Genomic DNA, 7,234 nt, shown 5'->3' on the forward strand with positions numbered 1-7,234 from the left:
CTGAGTTTGTCCTGGTGGATCATCAGGGGTGCAAAGCCTCACAGATGATGTGCAGCAGTGGGTCCCTCAGTCTGTCCTCACTCTGGACACTTGCAGTCGTCACACATGGAAATCAAATGTGTGATAAGCTGCAGGATTCAAACACAAGTGTAACTTATAAACACATGTTCATACTTTTATTCCACAATCAGAGAGAAAGAAACAGAGAGAGAGTGCAGGACAGACAGACAGGTGACAGTCTCAGGTGTACACACTGCTACAAACAGAAGGATTTAGTGTTTGTGTTATTACGAGTGCTGAACAAGAAGAGTTCCCAGATGTTACAGTGGACACATGTGTGACTGCTGTGATTAAAGCATCTTTCTTTCAGCTTAACGAGTGAACCGTCAGCTCGTTCAAACACACGTTAAAGTCCGTTTGGCTCGACACCACCGAACAGAGGCAGCAATATAACAGAGCTAACATTAACAGTGCAGTGAATCCTGCTTGTGCCGTGATATTCAGGACTGCAAACCGAGCAGCATCACTGACTTACAGCTTGTTGTGTTTGTGGATATATGACTGACTTTAATTATCCACAAAATCATCACATTCTCTGTAAGATTGAACGGCGTATATTTTAAAGTAAAGGCTTTAAAACAAAGTTGGTACTAACATCGCTAATGTTTGAAACTTTGCTGACCTGTGGCCAACAGTAATGATTTAATGTTCTTTGTTATTAAACGTTTGCATGTAAATAAGTGACACAATTCAGTATTTACTTTTAAAAGTTTACTCTTCGGCTGCCCCGCTTCAGCTGTCCGCTTTTTTTTCTGCAAAATTATCCACACCCATCGCCGCGCTATGAAGTCTGGGATATGTTTGAAGGATACACCGACCCATCCTTAAAATTCAGGGAAATGAAAGACTCATTTGAGGGCCGCATTTTGAGCAACCTTCGAATTGGGACAGCCTCTGTCTCGTCACTGTGACGTAATCAGCCTTAAAATGCAGCCTTTGAGGCAGCAGACCCTGGCTGTGTCCCAATTCAGGGTCTGCACGCTTGAAGTACGCATTTCAAGTGCGGTTACATCACCGCCACGCGACGACGGCTGTCCCAATTCGAAGTGTACTTCAAATGCATACTCCTAATGCGCCGTTGATTTACCCAAATATCAAGCGTGGTCCGGTGCACGCTTCGTGGTCCCATATATCCCACAATTCATAGCGCGGCGGTGGGTGTGGATAATTTTGCCACAAAATACGGGTTCCAGTTCAGTTTGTACAGTAGACATACAAGGCAAATAAGAGTAACAATATACAGTACAATGAAATAAGAAGGATAAATAAATAAAGGATAAAAAAAGAAAAAAAGGGGGGGTGGGGGGGAATGTGACAGACTTCATAACAACTTTGTGCTTGAAAGTTGTGACAGCTCATTCCTTAAACATTTCTGAATGAACTTCAATCAATGATAAACCTTTTTTATTGGAAGTTAATTTAAGAGAGTTTAAGTAATATTCAATTTCAATCAAAAACAAATTAAATGATGGGGTTGAGTTTTGAAATTTACATTTATGTATGTGGAATTTCCCTAATAAGATGGAGCGGCCGAAGAGTGAACTGTCAAAAGTACTGAATATGACGTCACTTATTTATGTGCGAATGTTTAATAATTAAAGTCAGTCATATATCCACAAACACAACAAGCTGAAAGTCAGTGATATATGTATATGTGTATATATATATGTTGTGGAGGTAAACACAGACGACACGAGAGCTCTCGATTGACACTGCTCGTTTATTACTTATCACCACACAACTGAACTCTTTTCCCTCCAAAACACAGCAACAACACTTCCTGAGAACTGGGTGTGAGTGGAGCCCTCCAGTGGTCCACCACACATGCCCCCCCCGAACACCCAGTAGGGTCATCCCCTAGTCCAGAACCCTCGCTTTAATTAAACGTCCAGAACGGCTGAAGCGGGGAGGTGGAGAGCTGGCGGAGGGGAAGCGAGCCTGATGGCCAGGCTGGCATGGGCGGTCAGGAAAAACTGAAGACAGCTCGGGCCCCGCCAGGTGGGGGGCGCTCCCAGAGGAAGAAGCAGGATTGTCCGGTCCAGTGGAAGGCGGGCGGCCACGGCGGGGGGCCTGAGCCGGCACCACCTGATCATCCCGAAGCACATGTGCTGGTTTAAGTCTGTCAATAGAAACAGCCTCCTGTCGACCCCCAAAATCCAAAAGGAAATACTTCCGGCCCGGTTGAATAACCCTAAAGGGGCCGTCATACAGTGGACGCAGCGGAGGCCTATGAGCGTCATGCCTGACAAAAACAAACTGTGAGGAGTCCAACGACCTTGGAACAAAGGTGTCGGGCACTCAATGGTGCACTGGGCCAGGAAGAGAAAACGAGTCTCTTGGGGGACGGAGAGACAGCACAGATGGAGCGAAGCACGGGGGTGGGCTCTCAGGCAAGAATTCCCCGGGGACCCGGAGGGGCTGACCGAGGACCAGTTCAGCCGGGGAAACCCCAAGGTCTTCTTTAACCGCGCAGCGCAACCCCAGTAAAACCCATGGAAGGCGGTCAACCCAGTTGCCATCTGTGAGAGAAGCACGGAACGCGGCCTTAAGCGACCGGTGGAAACGTTCGCACATCCCGTTGGCCTGCGGGTGGTACGCAGTGGTTCGGTGGACCTTGACCCCCAGGCCGTCAGCCATGGCAGACCAAAGCTTGGAAACGAACTGGGGGCCCCTGTCTGAGGTGATGTCGGCGGGGGGACCGAAACGCGAAACCCACGTTGACAAAAATGCCCTGGCCACTGCTGCTGCTGTAGTGGACGCCAGAGCGTCCACTACAGCAGACTGTAGTGGACCGCACAACAGCGGGTTGTGCGGTCCACTACAGTCAAAAGGTGCGTGAAACCTTGTGACTGCGGCAGAGGACCAACCAGATCCACATGCACATGATCAAAACGCCTCCCTGGAACGCGGAATGATTCGAGGGGCGCCTGTGTGTGCCTATGGATCTTAGCACGTTGGCATGGGATGCACGCGGCTGCCCACTCTTTCACTGATTTACGAAGGCCCGGCCAAACGAACCTAGAGCTGACCAGCTTGACTGAGGCCCGGACGCCTGGATGAGAGAGGGCGTGTACGGAGTCGAAAACGCGACGACGCCACGAAAGGGGGACTACAGGGCGTGGACGGCTGGTGGAAACATCGCAAAGCAGGCTGGGCCCGCCGTTCCACACGGGTCTGTCCTCCAATACAAGGCCCGTTTGCGCAGACCGAAGGGCAAGGACGTCCGGGTCGGCCTGTTGGTCAGCGGCCATAGCCTCGAAGTCTATGCCAACATAAACGGGAGAGACCAGCACACGGGATAGACAGTCAGCCACGCAGTTGGACTTACCAGCCACGTGCTGAATGTCAGTTGTGAACTCTGAAATGGCTGCCAACTGGCGCTGCTGGCGCCCGCTCCACGGATCAGAGACCTTGGACATCGCGAATGTCAAAGGTTTATGATCGACGTATGCGGTGAAGCTCCGACCCTCGAGAAAAAACCGAAAATGCCGTGTCGCGAGGTGCAGGGCCAGCAACTCCCTGTCAAAAACGCTATATTTGCGCTCACTGTCCCTAAGCGTGCGACTAAAAAAAGCGAGCGGTTGCCAGACACCGGAGACCCGCTGTTCTAACACCGCGCCCACTGCCACGTCCGACGCGTCGGAGGTCAACGCAATCTCCGCCGACGGAAACGGGTGGGCCAGCAGGGCGGCGTTTGCCAGCGCGGTCTTGGCCCCAGAAAATGCCTGGATGCGTTCAGGGAGCCAATCAATCGGGTCCTTAGCTGTTTTACCCTTCAAGGCAGCATAGAGAGGCTGCAGCAGGTGCGCAGCTCTGGGGAGAAAGCGGTTGTAGAAATTGACCATCCCCAAGAACTCCTGCAGCGCTTTAACGGACGCAGGACGCAGGACGCAGGATGCCCTTGTCAGGCAACGGAACCACACCGTCAGCGGAAATGCGGTGGCCCAAGAAATCCAGAACCGGCAAGCCGAACTGGCACTTGGAGGGGTTGACGATCAGGCCGTGTGCCGCCAAGCGCTGGAAAACCTGGTGCAGATGGGACGCGTGCTGACTCTCAGAGCAGCTGGCCACCAATATATCGTCAAGGTACACGAAGACGAAGGGCAGCCCGCGCAAAATAGAGTCCATCAACCGCTGAAAAGTCTGGGCGGCACCTTTCAGGCCGAACGGCATGCGCAAAAATTCAAACAGGCCGAAAGGGGTAATAACGGCAGTTTTGGGGACGTCTTCGGTGCGCACGGGAACCTGGTGATACCCCCGCACCAAGTTAATTTTAGAAAAAATCGAGGTGCCGGCGAGGTGGGCGGAAAAATCCTGGATGTGGGGAATGGGGTAACGGTCGTTCTCCGTGACATTATTCAAACGGCGAAAATCCCCACACGGCCGCCACCGACCGTCTGACTTGGGCACCATGTGTAGCGGAGAAGCCCAGGCACTATTCGAGCGCTGCACTATGCCGAGGCGCTCCATTGCGGCAAACTCTTCCCGAGCGACGGAGAGTTTCGCGGGGTCGAGGCGACGCGCGCGTGCGAACACCGGCGGACCGACCGTCGGGATATAATGTTCAACCCCGTGCTTCGTTGCCGTGTTCGAAAAATTAGGAACAGTCAGTGAAGGGAACTCCAAGAGCAAACGCTGAAAAACATTCCCTGAAGTCACTAAATTAGCCCGATTCAGGGGCTCGATGGCGCGAGTGAAACAGGGCATTGAAGAAAAAGACAGTGCATCGATTAAGCGTCTGTTAGCGACATCGACCAGCAGTCCGTGGGCACAAAGAAAATCGGCGCCCAAAATAGGTACAGAGCTAGTGGCAACAACAAAGTTCCATTGGAAATCCCGACCATGAAAACAAACAGTCACGAACCTTTCCCCGAACGTTGCGATGGGAGAGCCATTAGCCGCAATAAGCTGCGGTCCGCAGCCCGCTGCTAAACTGTCGGCTCCGGACGGGGGAAGGAGGCTCTTCTGGGAGCCGGAGTCGACCAGGAAACGTCTCCCAGAGCGCGAGTCTTCTATGAAGAGCAGTTTTTCTTTGTCGCCAGCGGTCGCGGCCGCTACAGCGCACTGGCGGGGTCCATGTCCCAGGGTCGGAAAAGCACAAGGCGGCAGGCAGCGGCGCGTTCTGGCGCCAAAACGCTGATGGTAGAAACAGAGGTCCCGTCCGTGGTGTCGCTGTGCCGCGATCTTTGCCGTCAGCGAAGGATCGGAGACGTCGGGGCAGGTCAGTGGGGAAGTGGAAGGCGCCGCCGGCGAAGCTGGAACTAGGTCGTGATCGTGGAAAGTGCGGGTAGCCAGGAGAATACGATCCGCGTCCTCAGCCAGGGAGCGATAATCCTTCGTGCCCAGAAGCGGAGAGTTGGCGAGGCCGGCTCTCACGGCCGCCGGCAGCTGTCGGAGGAATATGTGGGCGAAGAGGAATCCCCCGTCGTCCGGTCCGAGAAAGGATAGCATGTGCTCCATCAGTTCGAGAGCCGTACCGCCACCCAGGCCTGAGAGGGAGAGGAGCTTCTCGGCTCGCTCTGCGTCGGAGAGGGCATAGCGCCGAAGAAGCAGCTCCTTAAGGGCGGCGTACTTCCCTCGGGTGGGTGGGTCCCGGAGGAGAGTCAACGCATGACGGGTGGCTAGCGGGTCGAGAGAAGCCACTACATGGTGATATTTCGTGTCGTCAGCCGAGATGCCACGAAGGGCGAACTGAGCCTCCACGTGCACGAACCACGACGGGGGATCGTGAAGCCAAAAGTCCGGCAGCTCGAGCGCCACAGCAAACGTAGCTGCAGCCGGAGGCAGAGGGCTGGCGGCTGCTGATGCATCCAGAGCGGAGTCGGTGCCACCATCGGACTGCAACATGTTCAAGTCAGGGGTCACCAATGTGGAGGTAAACACAGACGACACGAGAGCTCTCGATTGACACTGCTCGTTTATTACTTATCACCACACAACTGAACTCTTTTCCCTCCAAAACACAGCAACAACACTTCCTGAGAACTGGGTGTGAGTGGAGCCCTCCAGTGGTCCACCACAATGTATATATATGTGTATATATATATATATATGTATATATATATATGTGTGTGTATACATATATGTGTGTATATATACATATATATATACACACATATATATACATATATATATATATATATAATAATCTGACAATAATATAATATTGGCCATATTATATTTACATTACCACAGTGAGATGACTTTAGTCTCATGAACAACATTTGTCACGGTTCGCTGGAGGACTCACACGCAGGACTCAGAGGCACAGTATTTATTACAATTCCACCAGGTGTATTTACAAACAGTGCAGAGGGGGTAGTGCTATATACAAAGCAGTGACAGGGAAAAAGGCTCCGGGGAAATCCAGGGAGGGAAAAGACACTCGCTCTTCTTCTAACTCTCTCCAAACACTCACACAAAGGAATCCGCTCGGGGAATGCAGGGTCGGGTCCAGGGGATCTATGTACAGAAAGAAATACACGTCAGAGGTTTTGCGCAGGGAAAAAGAGAACTTGCTCAGAGCCGGGCTGCACTGACGTGAGTCACACACAATGATCCAGCGATGAGTAGAAGCCACTCTTTGGCTTAAATGCTGGCTGCGCTGATGAGGCCCAGGTGTTTCCTCTTCAGAGGGGCGTGGGCCGAGGGCGTGAACCCACCATGAGTTCCGCCCTGGCGAGAGAGCGAGAGAGAGAGCAAGAGAGAGAGCGAGAGAACTACTAGTCAGCGGCCTGCTGATCCCCTGGCCGTGACAACATTAACTAATTGTTATTTACTAACTAATCTTAAATAACTGTTCAGTACAGAAATGAAGCCCAACAATTGTGTTTTACAGTCCTGTGGTCTCAGCCTCAGATACTCAACTAATCAAAGTGATGTCATGACAAAAATGAATGACTAACAAAACATTTTTCTCCTTCATTTCTGTCAAACAAAGCTGTATGTAACGTGTCTCGCGGTTAGTATCATGGTTGCTAGGCAACCTGAACAGCGCGACAAAGCGTATACCGTCCCATTTCACAAGCCTCTCACTTCCGCACTTCTCGTACTTATAGTACGCACCGTACGTAGTACGCGTAGTGCTAGTACTTCAAGCGTGCAGACCCTGAATTGGGATACAGCAAACATGTCTTGAAGTTCTCCAGAGTCCTGGTAATGAACTAATCACTTG

This window comes from Neolamprologus brichardi, chromosome 15 (genome assembly GCF_056152115.1).
Source record: "Neolamprologus brichardi isolate AB-2024 chromosome 15, ASM5615211v1, whole genome shotgun sequence".
In the NCBI taxonomy this organism is placed as follows: Eukaryota; Metazoa; Chordata; class Actinopteri; order Cichliformes; family Cichlidae; genus Neolamprologus; species Neolamprologus brichardi.